The sequence below is a fragment of the Pseudophryne corroboree genome, chromosome 6 (assembly GCF_028390025.1).
Source record: "Pseudophryne corroboree isolate aPseCor3 chromosome 6, aPseCor3.hap2, whole genome shotgun sequence".
NCBI lineage: Eukaryota > Metazoa > Chordata > Amphibia > Anura > Myobatrachidae > Pseudophryne > Pseudophryne corroboree.
In genome coordinates, this window is record NC_086449.1 from 746,013,951 (window position 1) to 746,030,935 (window position 16,985).

At 44.4% G+C, this 16,985-nt stretch overlaps 1 protein-coding gene across 7 annotated transcripts in view; it reads left to right on the forward strand.

The window, feature by feature from the left end:
- Positions 1-16,985, forward strand: part of CALD1 (caldesmon 1) — a 267,520-nt gene that overhangs the window by 57,190 nt on the left and 193,345 nt on the right. The window contains exon 1 of one of the 7 annotated variants that reach the window (XM_063928508.1): positions 861-1,015. The exons of the other annotated variants lie outside the window; for them this stretch is intronic. The gene's annotated coding sequence lies outside the window, so the exon portion shown is untranslated. Of the gene's footprint in view, positions 1-860; positions 1,016-16,985 lie in introns of those variants that run through there. 7 annotated transcript variants of the gene reach the window in all.

Consider the following 16,985-nt stretch of genomic DNA (forward strand, 5'->3'; position numbering starts at 1 on the left):
CACTGTATGTAGTGACTTACTGTACGTAGCTGCAGTGTGGCTGAGAATGATTCTCCGTGCATATTATTGTGTTAGAACAGCCATGGCAAAAGTTTTGAGAATGACACAAGTATTGGTTTTCACAAAGTTTGCTGCTTCAGTGTTTTCAGACCTTTTTGTCAGATGTTACTAGGGTATACTGTACTAAAATTACAAAGGCTGTTATTGACAATTACATAAAATTTACGCAAAAAGTCAATATTTGCAGTGTTGACCCTTCTTTTTCACGACCGCTGCAATTCGCCGTGGCATGCTGTCAATCAACTTTTGGGTCACATAGTGACTGATGGCCGCCCATTCTTGCCTAATAAATGTTTGGAGTTTGTCAGAATTTGTGGGTTTTTGTTTGTCCATCTGCCTCTTGAGGGTTGATCACAAATTTTCAATGGGATTAAGGTCTGTGGGTGTTTCCTGGCCATGGACTCAACATTTTGATGTTTTGTTCCCCAAGCTACTTAGTTATCAATTTTGCTATCATGCTGGAAAAGGGATTGTTCATCACCAAACTGTTCTTGGATGGTTGGGAGGAGTTGCTCTTGGAGGATGTTTGGTATCATTCTTTAATCAGAGTCAGAATCAGCTTTATTGGCCAGGTATACTTGTGTAGACAAATTCCTAGTATATGCAAGTATATCTGGCCAATAAAGCTGATTCTGATTATTCATGACTGTGTTCTTAGGCAAAATTGTGAGTGAGCCCACTCCCTTGACTGAGAAGCAACCCCACACATGAATGGTCTCAGAATGCTTTACTGTTGGCATGACACAGGACTGATGGTAGCGCTAACCTTTCCTTCTCCAGACAAGGGCAACAAAGAAGTCACTTCTCTCCAGGATAAACATCAGGAACAGACTGATATTCTGCAAAAGGTACAGGGATTGGACTGCTGAGGACTGGGGTAAAGTCATTTTCTCTGATAAATCCCATTTCAGATTATTTGGGGCATCTGGAAAAACACTCGTCCGAAGAAGGAAAGGTGAGCACTATCATCTGTCCTGTGTCATTCCACTAATATCATATATAGTTCATCTAAATATCCCCCCTATGGGTAACCATGTGTCAGATTTTTCAACCCAAATAATGCTTCTTACACTTCCATAGCTCTATCAAATTATCAACTAAACCACTAAAGGATGGAAAGAGCCATATAGAGGCATAATTATACGCATCATTAGTTTTGCATGTAACAATGGGTTATTGTAATAATTTACGTCTTAACCTTTCCATATGTATATCCCCACACATGATTTATGTAGATTCTACGTCATATTCAAGTACATCTACCCATAGTAAACACAATGTTGATATACCCATATGCTTATATACTGTAGGTGAACTTATCCCAGACCAACTATTGCAATATGCCTGTGTATCATGTGATACCATCACAGCATACCGCTTTGGGGACAGTTTTTCAAGATGCCCATAAAACCACTGCACCTGGTATTTGTTTAAAGCGCAAGCCTATTTTTCTATGGGATTATGCAAGAATGATATTGATGATGATAATAATAATAATAATAATAAGAATAATAATAATAATTAAAAAAATAATAATAGTTTTAGTATCTAAACTCTTGATTGGGGCAGCCAGGTCGACACAATGGTGGCCGTGGCTTGGCAGTGTTGTTGTGGAGGGGGTGTGACACAGAGTGGGTGGAGGCGTGGCTGCGTGATCACATTGTCCTAGCTACACCCCAGTAGATAATGCTGAGATTACCAGCATTGTAAAGTGGGGGGCATGGCAATGATGACATGATTCAATAGTGTTAGATTAGTAGGCGGCTGGGTAGCAGGAAGCAGGCGGCTTCGGGAAACTTGCCCACTTGCCCATTTTCGTGAGCCTCCTGGCTGTTCCCGGAAAGTATGCCATGGACATATTCTCGATCTGCTCCCCTTAGAAGGTTTGATACAGGTCCCCTCTATATGGGATCTTTCCTATTATTTAATACATTTATATTTATTTCCCTTTTGTTTTGTATTCTGACCCTTCAACGTTAATTCAGTACTACAGCAATGTTCATTTGTGTCTAGGCTTTGAGCCTTATGCACAGCATAGCCTGTCAGACTAGAAAATAAGTGCTTTTATTCATGCAAGAGGGAGGTGAATGGGGGTCGGGGTTTTGCTGGTGCCTGCATTGTGTTAAAGATAAAAAGTACAGTTATGGTGTATGTCAATGTAAATAGGCTGACATTGAAATTTAAACGTATTCTAAACAGATGCCCATGGCACAGCACTCAATGGAAGGTTGTTAGGTTTGGCATCAAAACACTTTGCCATATTAGGCTGTCGGGACTGGAGCCAGAAAATCAGCGGACCTGGGATTTTATATTGCTGCTCAGTGAATGTCCAGATATTATTTTCCAATAAAACATTGCTCACTTTAAGCCCATAATTACACATCACTAAATAAACACCAACCTGTCCGCAGGTGAATCCAAAGTGCCCAAGAAACGCGTGTCAAGTTTAACGTTTCCACCATAAAATTAATTTATGTTCATATACACAAAAGTTTTTATTAGCCAAGGACATAGGCCCTCATTCCGAGTTGTTAGCTCGTTGCAGAATTTCGCTATATTGCGATTAGTCGCTTACTGCGCATGCGCAATGTTCGCAGAGCGCATGCGCTTAGTTATTTTACTCAAAAGTTAGGTATTTTACTCACGGCATTACGAGGTTTTTTCATCGTTCTGGTGATCGGAGTGTGATTGACAGAAAGTGGGTGTTTCTGGGCGGAAACTGGCCGTTTTCTGGGTGTGTGTGAAAAAATGCTGCAGTTTCTGGGAAAAACGCGGGAGTGGCTGGAGAAACGGGGGAGTGTCTGGGCGAACGCTGGGTGTGTTTGTGACGTCAAACCAGGAACTAAACTGACTGAACTGATCGCAGTGGCAGAGTAAGTGTCGAGCTACTCAGAAACTGCTTAGAAATTTCTATTTGCAATTTTGCGAATCTTTCGTTCGCAATTTTGCTAAGCTAAGATACACTCCCAGAGGGCGGCGGCTTAGAGTGTGCAATGCTGCTAAAAGCAGCTAGCGAGCAAACAACTCGGAATGAGGGCCATAGGCATAGAGCCAGTTAATGGGACAGGCCGTGCATCTGACAAAGGGGATAATTCCGAGTTGATCGCTAGTTGCAGTTGTTCGCAGCGCAGCGGTCAGGCTAAAAATCCGCATTTTTGCGCATGCATATGCACCGCAGTGCGCACGCGCGACGTACGGGTACAAAGTCCTTTGTGGTTTTGCACAGGTTCTAGCGAAGCTTACAGTCGCACGGAACAATGCAAGAAGATTGACAGGAAGGGGGCGTTTCTGGGTGTCAACTGACCGTTTTCTGGGAGTGTTTGGAAAAACGCAGGCATGCCAGGGAAAACGCAGGCGTGGCTGGGCGAACGCTGGGTGGGTGTGTAACGTCAAAAGCCATCCCACCAACGTTAGACTCAATGCACACGAAGAGTAACTACAGGGCTGGTCTTGTTCTGCACAAAATGTTTTTGCAGGCGCTCTGCTGCACAGGCGTTCGCACTTCTGCAAAGCGAAAATACACTCCCCGGTGGGCGGCGACTGTGCGTTTGCACGGCTGCTAAAAACTGCTAGTGAGCGATCAACTTGGAATGACCCCCCATGTGGATTATATAAAAAAAGGGGTTTAACCCTTGTTTGACTCTGAGGTGTAATGTGTTACAGAATAAATGCTGGTTTTGGACATCGGGGGTCATTCCGAGTTGATCGCTCGCTAGCAGTTGTTGGCAGCCGTACAAACGATAAGCCGCCGCCCTCTGGGAGTGTATCTTAGCTTAGCAGAAGTGCGAACAAAAGGATCGCAGAGCGGCTACAAAAAAATGTGGTGCAGTTTCTGAGTAGCTCCAGACCTACTCAGCGCTTGCGATCACTTCAGACCATTCAGTTCCGGATTTGACGTCACAAACACGCCCTGCGTTAGGCCAGCCACGCTTGCGTTTTTCCAGGCACGCCTGCGTTTTTTTGAACACTCCCTGAAAACGGTCAGTTGCCACCCAGAAACGCCCACTTCATGTAAATCACTCTGCGGCCAGCAGTGCGACTGAAATGCTTCGCTAGACCCTGTGTAAAAATACATCGGCCGTTGTGAAAGTACGTCGCGCGTGCGCACTGCGCCGCATACGCATGCGCAGAAGTGCCAATTTTTATCTTAATTGCAGAGAACATTTTTAGCTAGCGATCAACTCGGAATGACCCCCATCATGCGGCCAGTTTTACAGAATTGTTTCATACATTCTCGGAGATGATGAAATTTGGGTAACAACCTTTAACATCATACCTACCGACTGACCTGATTTAAATGGAACAAAACATCATAGCCAAAAGCTATGGGCGTTATGGCTTTGTACATAAAAGCACATATTAATATATATATATCTATATCTATCTATATATATATATATATATCTATATATATATATATATACATATATAATATATATATATATAAACAGTCTAAACCATAGGTTCTCAAACTTGGTCCTCAGGACCCCACACAGTACATGTTTTGCAGGTCTCCACACAGATCACAAGTGAAATAATTAGCTCCACCTGTGGACCTTTTAAAATGTGTCAGTGAGTAATTAATACACCTGTGCACTTGCTGGGCTACCTGCAAAACATGCACTGTGTGGGGTCCTGAGGACCGAGTTTGAGAACCACTGGTCTAAACTATACACATATGACAAATGAGAAGCTACTGTAAATGAGGCTCAAACACAAAGTACTTTAGAAGAGAGAAGCAAGCAGTTGAGGCAGGGGCCCAAAGTGATGTAGCCAGGTCAACATTTTACTGTTAAGGGCAAAATTTGATGTGCTCAAATGTCCTTACGATGATTCCTGTAAGGGTTTTGTATTATGTTGTATGACAGGGGTGGGGAACCTTTTTTCTACCAAGGGCCATTTGGATATTTATAAAATCCTTCGGGGGCCATACAAAAATTATCAACTTAAAAATGAGCCTGCCCCCAGTAGTTATGTCCCCAGTCAGTAGTTATGTCCCCAGTAGATATACCCCCAGTCAGTTGTTACGCCCCAGTAGATATGCCCCCAGTAAGTATGCCCCCAGTCACTTGTTATGCCCCATTAGATATGCCCCGTCACTTGTTATGCCCCATTAGATATGCCACCAGTCAGTTGTTATGCCCCATTAGATATGCCCCCTAGTAGCGATGCTTACGTACACACATTAAAAGAAAAAAAAAAACAATACTCACCAGCCCCGCTCCTGCTTCCGGACCGTTGCCCTCCGCCTGGCCGCCCGCGCCTCAGAACTATGGGAGAGAAGTCATGACATCTCTCCCATAACACCGCACAGCAGCACACGCACACTGCCAGAGCCGGAAGCCGGAGCTCAGGAGTGAGCTGCTGCCTCCGGCTGCTGCTGAGGGTAAGAAGCCAGGCGCCCACTAGTAACAAAATCTCAGCGGGCACCCAGCTAGGTGAGCCTGGCCGGGCCGGATCAAGTGGCTCTGCGGGCCTTATGCGGCCCTCGGCCCTGAGGTTCCCCACCCCTGTTGTATGAGATGACAATTTTGTGTTAGGGACAGATCTTTGATTAATGTCATATGTAAAATGGCTTTGGGGCGCTTATTTATTAAAAGGGGACTTATCAAAGACACCGATCAGCGTTCATTCTCCACAAAATTTAAATTAGCAATGCTATTAATTGTAAAACACACCATGAAAATCTGCGGTTTAGTAAATAAACCCTCGACAAAGATACAAAACACAATCACAAGGCTTATGAGGAAGCACCATGCTTCTCATTATAAATAGCTATACAAGATTGCATTGTAAATTACAAAAGACCATATAATGACACAGTTATCTGGTTGCTCACCATGACACTATAAGAAAAACAGTTGTTAGTCATAAATATGTGAACAGTTCCCAATGGTCAAAATTCCAACGGATCCTAATGGTGAGTTTTAGGGTTTGCACTATGGAGGGGAGGGTGTTAGGCTGCGGGGAGGGTAAAATAGATAGGGTTATGCTGCCGAAGGCGGCAGAAAGAGTTAGTCTGCCGAAGGGGACAGTTAGATTTAAGCTGCGGGAGGGGTAGGTTAGGCTTAGAACACTTACCAAAATTCATTGGGGTTTTGTCCACCAGGATTCTGCTGCTGGCATTGTGACTGTTGGGATGGTCACCGCCTGTATATCATACCCAAACCCGATAGATGAAGTGATTGCAGTTCAGTAATATTTGACATTAAACCCAAGTTCCGGAAGTGTGGGACTTTTGTGCAGGTCTGCCTGTTTTTAAAGCAGCAGTCATTTACAATGCAAAACCAGGTTGGTTTTGCCTTGTAAATGATTGCTTCTTTAAAAAAGTCACATAAAAGTCCAGCACCACTGGAACTTGGATGCTATTACATTTAGACAAACATGTTTACATTCAAAATGTAATTACTTATGTCAACCATTTATATTTGGTAAAATATATCTGTTGTACATTTGAAGATGCAGCTGGTTTTTCCATTTGCATTTTTTTATGGTAATGTAGGGGAGATGTATCAAGCCTTGGAACAGAGATCAAGTGGAGTAGTTGCCCAAAGCAAACAATTAGCTTCTGTCATTTCAAAAACTGTGTTAAATAAATGACAGATATAAGCTTTTGGTTGCTTCAGACAACATCTCCACTTTATCTGTCTCCAAAGCTTGATAGATATCTCTTTGCATGTTACACAACATTTTTAGATGAAAGAAAGAATAGTCTGCGGTATAGTCAAATATGTCAAGAGGTCACACGTTGCAGGGTTTGACCCAGTGACTGTGGCACCATGTTTCTGGTGCTTGCTACAGATATTGGGCTCACACAGCTACATTGAAGACAGTAAAGACTCTGGCGCTATGGTACCTTATTCGCCTATGAAAGTGGGACAATGTAAAAAAAACCTTGGAAACTCCCACTGAACTTAAATATAGTTCCCCAGCTCCACCATTACCTGCAGATGCTTTCTGCTGAGATCAAGCAGAGGAACACTGACCTGAACTGCCCCAGCTGTTCAACTAGCTAGATGATGATGAGGTTCCAGACCAATAAGAGTTTAGGAGGCCACTTTTTATTAAATAAACGGACACTTTTCTGGAATAAGAAAACTGACCATGGAAGACTGAAAGTAATCTAAGGATGTTTTTTTACTGAAATGGTGATAAATTCGTGGAATACTATCTGGAAGATCCAAAATTCTTTTATAATGCCTTTAGACATTGGGTGTATCTTGAACCTTCAAAAGAGCCTCACGTTGAGCTAAATCTCAGTAATACAGTAGGTTAAACCAGTACATTTAATGACAGACAGAGGGACAGCTATCTGTCATAACATATCAGCAGGCATTTTAAACAAGGGCTATATGCTATAGCAAACAAACATGATCATAAAGAAGGAAGAGCTGGGGAAAGAATCGGAGGGCTGCCTGTTGCCCATCACTGGTCTACCACACTCCTGGCTGGCAAGTCTGCATTGTTTGCTTTGTTTCAGTGAAGAGTTAGATGTTTTCAAATTAAACAGCTGACAACTAAACTTGAACATTCAGGGGTCAAACCTATTCCCAGCAAAGGGTGCAATGGGTCATTGCTGCGGCATGCAAATGCCAGCAGCAACACACAAAATCGCACCCTTCTCTTCCCCTTTTAGTGCCGACTTGCAGATATTTGCTTGCAGCCCCACTGGGGGAGTGGGGGGGGGGGGGGGGGGGGGGAATCCACGAGTCGACGGTACCGTAAGTGCTGTACTTTGTCACACTCACAAAAACATGCTGGGACCCCTAAATCCCAACCAGTTACATACCTGCCTGCTTCCCTGAACTGCTCTGCAAGAGATGAAGGGCATATTGCTGTGAATAGCCACGACGTTCCCCATGACTCAGCGACAGGTTGCCAGGATTCCTAGTATTACATAGTGGGGGGTGAATCGCGCCACCATAGACCCCCACCCACTTCAGCAATAAGTGTCAGGATGCGGGAGGATTGCCCAATTTGCCAATTTCAGGAGTCTTATGGAAGTTAGGTGAGAGTGGGTGAGTATGGTATAACAGCTGATGACATACATCTCTTTTGCCATGTATGCAGTGCCAGATTAAGGACCACATGGGTCTGGAGCTAAAATTTATGAAGGGCCTATTGTGTACCGTCGCATGTACTGTCGCATGGGGAGTGACCAGCAACAGCAGGGTTGTGGCTAGGGGTTGTGTAACGCCACACATTCAGGTAAATAAGGGACATCGACAAGATGTGTCAACATCTTGTCTGCCGAAGCAGGGGTGCGAAAGCTCCCCCTCTGGCGATGTACCCCTGAGCTCACGGCGTTCCAGATAGAGCCAGATATTCACACTGCATCAGGTAAAGCGCCAGGTAGAGTCTGTTATAGAACTGCACCAGGTAGCCCCTTTTATAAACTGCACCAGGTAGTGCCTTTTATACAAACTGCGCTAGATAGAGCCCGTTATACAAACTGTGCCAGGTAACCCCTTTTACACACTGCGCTAGGTAGCCCCTTATACACACTGCGCTAGGTAGCACCTTATACACACTGTTCCAGGTAACCTATTTTACACACTGCGCCAGGTAGCTCCTTATACACATTGTGCCAGGTAGCCCCTTATACACATTGCGCCACATAGCCCATTTTACACATTGCACGAGGTAGCCCCTTATACACATTGCACCAGGTAGCCCTTTATACACAATGCGCCACGTAGCCCCTTATACACATTGCACCAGGTAGCCCCTTATACACATTGCACCAGGTAGCCCTTTATACACAATGCGCCAGGTAGCCGGCCCTTTATACACAATGCGCCAGGTAGCCCCTTATACACATTGCACCAGGTAGCCCCTTATACACATTGCACCAGGTAGCCCCTTTTACACACTGTGCTAGGTTTCCCCTTATACACACTGTGCCAAGTACCCTATTTTACACACTGTGCCAGGTAGCCCCTTATACACATTGTGCCAGGCAGCCCCTTATACATATTGTGCCAAGTAGCCCCTTATACACATTGCACCAGGTAGCCCCTTATACACATTGCACCTTATACACATTGCAGCAGGTAGCCCCTTATACACATTGCAGCAGGTAGCCCCTTATACACATTGCGCCAGGTAGCCCATTATACAAATTGCACCAGCTAGCTGTCACTCACCATCCGGCGCATGTGGTCCCGCAGCTCTATATTCTCCTTATACCTACACCCAGCGTGAAGCTGAAGGGGAGTGAGAAGTGGCAGGAGGCGGCCAGCAGCCAGCATCCAGGAGAGGGGGCAGCCAGCAGGAGGATGTGGTGAGGTGTTGGCAGCATGAAGTGGCCAGGACAGGGGTCGGCCGGCAGCAAGAAGTGAAGGGGGTATTGTGGTGCAGGCAGCAGATGGGTACTGATGGCGCTGGCGGGGTGACTGCGGCCTCTGACCGCAGCGCCCTGGGCACCCGACCTGCTAGCCCACACCTAAAACCGCCGCTGGCGGGATCCCCTGAGCTGGACAACCAGTGACCCTCCCCGCAACCCCCCTGCAGCCACACTCCAATGCCACCAACAAAGCCAATCACAGTGCACATAGTGCAGCCAAATGCACAAGAACCGAGCATCCACAGACATGCAGATCACCAGCCTGAGCGTAGCCTCCAATGTGAGCAGCCCAGTCTGTGCATGCAACTAATCCCAGGAACATGGCCATGTCACCACACGCACAAAACCTGCCCCCCCCCCACTCCCTACACACACACACACACACATCCTGTTTCCCCAGTCCCTACACACACCACACACACGCACGCACGCACACACACACACACACACACACACACACACACACACACAGCCTGTTCCCCCCAGCCCCCCCACCCACACACATACACTCACACAGCCTGTCCCCTCCAGTCACCATACACACACACTCACCCTGTTCACCCCAGTCCCTACACACACACCCAGCCTGTCCCTTCCAACACAAATACCCTGTTCCCCACAGCCCTCCCACTCTACCCCGTTTTCCCCGTCACTGAACCTTCCGGACACAGCAAGAGTAGACAGACTGACCAGGAAAAGTCGAGGGCGTGGCCTAATCACAGACCTGTGACTACGCTCCCTTTGAGGGAAAACCCCCCTACCATTAAGCAAGCACAACTAGCCTGCCCTGCAGAGGGGCACGGGACCAGACAAGTGGCTACATCACCCTGCATCCCTGCCAGCAAGGGGAGGAGCAGAGAAATCTTTCAACGCAGGGAGGCTTTTATGGTGCTACTGACTTGCTGTTTCCAGCAGCAGTGGATCCTGTGGGACCATTTTGATGGGGTAGCCTGGAGCTGCAGCTCCATCCGCCCCATTGTTAATCCCGGCCCTGCGATGAATGAAGTGAGCTAGTGGGATGTAGTAGAACACAGAGGAGAGTGTTTGCCACATTATATTCATATACTCTCCAGGCATTACATATACTCTGTTATTTTTTAGAGTGGTGTCCCACAGGCAGATTAAATGACCAGAAAATGCAACTCCCTGGAGTGACCCTTGACCTCTCCATAGACAAATAACCCCTAGAGATGACTTTGTTTTACAACCTATTTATTGCACACCAGAACTACAGTATTTATGTTGTGCCCAGAAGGCGCAGAATTATTTAGTGCATTAAGTTAGTGGGTATAAGCTGTGCATTAAAGGGGAAATGTTCAAGATGGTGCCTGTATCCAAATAGGAAGAGGAGGTGGAGGCATCTAAATTTACTTTCAGATGAGTACATTAACGGGGATACATACGCCTTTTCCGACATTCATAATGTTCACAAGCAGAAGATTGGCACCACTATGATGGCGCCAGTATACTGACACAGTGAAAGTATTTTAACGGTGTCGGCAGTTTAACTAAAAACATGCTCCTTTACCAGCATACCCAATCTCTTAACATTTCTAAACTGACTTTTAAAACTGAAAAATGAGTTTGGGATACACTTTCTGACTTCATACCCAGGCTGCCTGGGAGATGCCGGAGGTGGTACGCTGTACTATGCCACATTATGAGACGTGATTATGTTGTTGAGCCTCACAAGCTGGTTCACTCTGGGAAATGCTCGGCAAAATACGATCGTGTCTTGGGCATTCGGGAGAGTAGGCAGATGTGGTTTAGTAACTTTTTGTTAATGGAAAAACAAAAATAATTTTTTTTAAATCTGTCTGCTGTTTGGACTGATGCTGTCCTGACTAAGCCGTCGCTTCCTATGCTCTGCCCCTCTGGTTGGCTTAGATGTCGAAGATACACACTGTTTGGGTATATATATTGATATGTTCTGTGCCTGACTACTTTGGCGAAGGTGGTGGCAGCTAGGAGCTGGTTTGCATCCTTACCTCCCAACCTCCTTCATCGGAGGGCTTTGGTCAATGATGTGATAAGTCATGAGAGACAGATGTTTAAAAGCAGGGATGCAATGGCTAAATATTATGCTAAGTAGGACAGATGGTGTACCTCTGTTCTTAGTACTGATCCGGCTATATCAGGGACAGCTTAGTGACTGTACCACTGAAGATTTTATATCCTAGACTTATATGGGTTTATGTATGCCCTGGCACCATTTGCTCTCTGCTGTTTCATTTATCCATGCACTACAACGTTTGTCATTTACGAGTTGGGAGCTCTTTTTTGTGGATAATACTTTACCGACACTCCCATTGCATTACCAGTGATACTCTACATGACACCTAGATGCCTATATATATAGACCAGAGTATTCTTTCTGTACAATTTTATGCTGCTTTCACATCGCAAAACCTGCTTTTGAAATGGTATTTGAAACGGTTCTTAAAACGGGTCTGAGCAGTTAAACCCCTTTCACATCTCATGTTGTAACCAGTAAATTACCATTTCATTACCGTTTTGGTACCTTTCACACTGAACCCGTTTCACCCATAGAAAACAGTGGTTGTCATTATAAATGGACTTTTCTGGCCCACACATTATTAATAATTATTAATTAATTCATTATTAATAATTTGGATAGTCGTACGATGGAACCCAGCAGCTTGAAGCATTTTTGCTATGTTTTTATATATGAGGGTATCCTTGACTGTCCCAGTAATTTGGCAGCAGATTTCCTCATCCCCTCTGATCGTAAAGCAGCTCCCTCACCTCTTCATCACTCCAATTAGACATTTTATAATGGCTTTGCAGTCTAAACGTTTATAAAGCCACTCTCACATGTGTCTCCTGTGTTTTCCAAGCTGTTTCCTGGTTGTGGCTGCTGACATCACACATGGAGACAGCCTATGACCTGCTGGGGCTTGCAAATACCGTTTCAGACCCTTTCACACTGCACAGTGAAATGGGACTGAAACGGGTAGGACCCTTCTTTTTTACCGTTTCAAAATACAGGTATTTTGAAAACGGTAAATTGAAGGGGACCCTTTCACATCGCAGCTTGACCCGTTTAGGAAGCCAGTTAAAACGGCAAAATACCGGGTACAAGTTGCGGTGTGAAAGGGGTATAAGTGTCTTTTCTTTCTTTCTTTCTTTCTTTCTTTCTTTCTTTCTTTCTTTCTTTCTTTCTTTCTTTCTTTCTTTCTTTCTTTCTTTCTTTCTTTCTTTTCCTTTTCTTTTTATCATTTGTATGTACATATTCATGTGTTCAAAAACATTAATGTGCCCAAATCCACCTTTCCCTATGATATGACTTTTCCCTCCCTGGAGCTCTGAGCAAAAATTACTCTCTGACACAAGCAGGAGAAGACCTTCTCGTCACTTCACATGACCACTAATATATTTTGCTTATGCTCTACCATCCTGCAACGCATAATTAGCAGGCCCAGCAATGGGAAACCAATGAACGTTCACTACTGCTACCAGTATCTCTATCCAACTACCTACATTGTCCTGGATCCCCACAGCTCCTGAGTCCTGGAAGTCTTTATGTGTTGGGTGGCAGAGAGTGTATGAGTAAAGCAATGTAGACAGTTAGGTTGAATGCTTTATAGATGAGAGGGAGGAATTTGAATATAATTCTGAGTGGTACAAGGAACCATTGGCGTGATTGGCAGAGAAGCAGCAGAGGTAGATTGAGGAACGAAGTTGAGGATAGAGCAGAGAGGAGAGAGGCAGTAGTTAGGAAAACCAGATATTAACAGATTCCATTGCTGAAGATGGGAACTGATAAGGACATGAATGAGAGTTCTGTACCTTCTAGAATGGCGAAGTGCATTATTCTGGAAATATTTGGGAGATGGATACAGTAGGATTGGGAACAGGACTGTATATGGGAGAAGGAAAAGGCAGTGTCAATGGAGACATCTAAACCTCAGACTTGAGAAATGGAGAAGAGAGTTAGAGTAGAGGTATGCCTTGGCTTGGAGAAATATAATGAATTCAGTTTCTGAAATATCAAGTTCCCTATTTATTTATTTATTTATAATATTATTATTATTATTATTATTATTATTACTACAGTAATAATAATTATAATTAGAAAAAGAAGATGATGACTTTATGGATGAAATTTAAACATGACCATTACATTGGATTAAACTTAATATATTTTGCAAATCATTTGTGTGCACTACATACCTGTTATGTATCTAATCAATATTTTTGTAAAAAAAAATAACAAATAATAATAACTTTAAAAATGTAATATTATTGTATACTGAAAGTATGATTACTGTTTTGTGGATTGGTGATAAATCCTAAATTTATGCCCATGAATCTTTTTGTGAAATAGAACTGATTTCCCTGGAGTGATTTATACCAAGTGGTCAAGCAGAAAAATGCCACGATATCTTGCTCTGTATATTTAATTCCTCTCTTGCATCGGTTTGACTGCCACATGGCGCTAGGCCAGAATCCAGCAGAGAAAAAAAAAGTCATTTTATCAGAGACGGAGCTTAGCTAGAAATAGCATTCGTGCTCCAATTACATGGCTGACAATGAAACTCTCCAGAACTTTTGCTCTTTGGAGGTGAAAGTGTTGTGATTTTTCTCAACTACGTTATGAAAAAGAACTCAACCACTATTAAAAGTAAATGAAAACACTTATTATGAGAAACCTATTTTACATAGCTTGAAGTGTTCTGTAACACATATTTGGGAATACTGTTTAACTTATGGTGACACGCTTGATTAACTTTTTTAAACTTTATGAAATATGAAAGTACATTGTGTGCAACTGGATATCGAAAATGAGCTACTCCGTCTTGTGTCTATCCAAGGGGGATGCCTTTAGCATCCTGACGGCTGGGATGCCTGCGGTCATGTGACCGATGCCGGAATCCCAACACCACTCAGGAGACCGGCGCCAGAACATTGACAGCCTACATCCCGAAGGTATGTTTTGTGGTTCTTTTTAGGGTTAGGTCCCAGGAGGGTGGGGTTAAGGTTAGGCACTAGGGGGGTTTAGGGTTAGGCACTGAGGGGGGTTAGCCCTAGCCACCCCACCCTCCAAGTGTTAGCACTAGCCACCACCTACAGAGGGTTAGCCCTAGCCACCACCCACGGAGGGTTAGCCATAGCCGCCACCCCCAGAGAGATAGGTTTTGGGTAGGGGACGGGTAATAGTACTTATCCCCTCCGATGTCAGGATCTTCAATGTCGGGATACCGCTGTCAGTCATGTGACCGCCAGCATCCCAAACGCCAGGATGCCATATGGAACCCATCCAAGATTGTCTCAGCCTTTTTGTGCATAGGAAATGTCTTCTTGTTACCCATGCAACTGACAAGGGATTTGTTACCAGCAGATAGCAAACCCATGTGATTTGTTTATTCAATATGTAATTGCCATCTTCTGTTATTTTGGGGACAGTAGCATTGATCGCTACGCCATTTGTGCTCCAGTCTTCAGTGTCTAGACATTGGGTGTGATGGGTATTATGTTAAGGTGGGGAGGCAACTGTATTTATTTATTTATTGTTATATATAAACTTCCTATATATCAGCATACATTTCTATACCAGACAAATAGAGGAAAAACACATATCTACAATAAAGAGACAGAGACCTATTTGGTGGGGAAAAGGGTCAACTTTATTTATTTATTGATAGGAGGGAAAAGGAATAGTGGCAAAGAAGGCACAGCCCTACTCAAACTATCGCCACCTTCCCAATATGAACAACTCAAAGCCGAGATGGGGGCCAACTGCAAGCCCATCATCAGCAACTCAAGATACCTAAACTCCCTACCAATGACACACAAAAAGGCCTTGTAGGACTTATGGTGTTACTGACCCCCGTATGGTAGAATCGACCTAAACCCAAGTATTGGTGGGAAAACCACCTCTAGACCTACAACAAGACAGCCACTGATTACCATTCTTTCATGGAGAGAATAAACAAACCCCACACAACACCGATAGACCCTGTTGGGAAATTAACCCAAGACCTCAGTGCTGTTAGGCTAACCACTACACCAGTCGTGTTTCCCATAGTCTATAAACTGTCACAAGGATGGGGAGATTTGATTATAAAACTTGATAACTATTATACTAAACGTTAGTAAGCATTAGTCTTAAGAAAGAGCAAAAACTTTTAGTCAGATTTCTAATAAAATTAATGTCCTTAGTGAAAGACTCAGGAATTACTAAATAAAGCCATCTGAAGGCAGAGAACCACTTTCAAATATACTGTTTAAATTCTGCCTGAGGAAAGAAATGCTATCTCCTTGGAGACATCTTAACAGTGTTGAGTGGTCCGGCATTAGTGCAGAGAGGTTCTTCTTTTACTGAAGTCAATGTTATGCCTTTTAATATATACAGACACATTATAAAGATGGGTGACATGACCTCATGGGGGGAAGGGGGGGGTGTTCTAAACATTGGAGAGTGATAAAGTGGAGAGAGATAAAATACCAGTCAATCAGCTCCTAACAGCCATGTTATAGGCTGTGGGGTCTATTTACTAAGCCTTGGAGAGGTATAAAGTGGAGAGAGATAAACTACAAACCAATCGGCTCCTAACTGTCATTCTTCAACCCCAGCCTGAAACATGGCAGTTAGGAGCTGATTGGCTGGTACTTTATATCCTTGCAAGGCTTCATACCTAGACCAATAAGTTTGAAAAGTGACAGGAGCAGTGCTTAAAGTGGTCCTAGAGAGGTGGTGGAACTCACCCCCCCTCCCCACGGCGCACATGTAATAAAGGTATTGCGCGCGCCGCAAAAAAAGCGTGTGGTCTCAAAAAGAAAGGGGCGTGGTCACACAATAGTAATAATGCCGATAGTAGTAGCACCCCGTAATACACATAATGCCCACCGCAGTAGCGCTTCTTATACAATGCCCACAGTAGTAGTGCTCCTTATGCAGTGTCCTCTGTACTGGTAGTGCCCACAGTGGTAGTGCCCCTTATATAGAGCCCATAGTAGTGGTGCCCCTTATGCAATGCCCCCAGTAGTAGTGCCCTTTATGTCCCCAGGAGTGATGCCCCTTATGAAGTGCCCCCTTTACAATGCCCTCATTAGTAGGGCCCCCAGTAGTAATGCCCTTAATGGTAATGCCCCTATGTAGTATTGCACCCAGTAGCAATGTTGCCTGTAGTGATTCCCCCAGTAGTTTAGCCCCCTGTAGTTTAGCCCCAATAGTTATGCCCCCAGTGGTAAAGCCCCTGCAGTTATGACCCCAGTAGTTTACCCCCCCTTTAGTTTAGCCCCCAGTAGTTTAGCCCCTGTAGTTATGCCCCCAGTTGTTTAGCTCCCCTGTAGTAATGCTCCCCTGAAGTAATGCCCCCCTGTAGTAATGCCCCCAAGTAGTAATGCCCCTGTAGTTACGCCCCCAAGTAGTAATGCCCCTGTAGTTATGCCCCCAGTAGTTTAGCCCCCCTGTAGTAATGCTCCCCTGTAGTAATGCCCCCAGGTAGTAATGCCCCTGTAGTTACGCCCCCAAGTAGCAATGCCCCTGTAGTTATGCCCCCAGTAGTAATGCACTCCTGTAGTTTGCGCCAGTAGTTAGCCCCTTTGTAGTTTG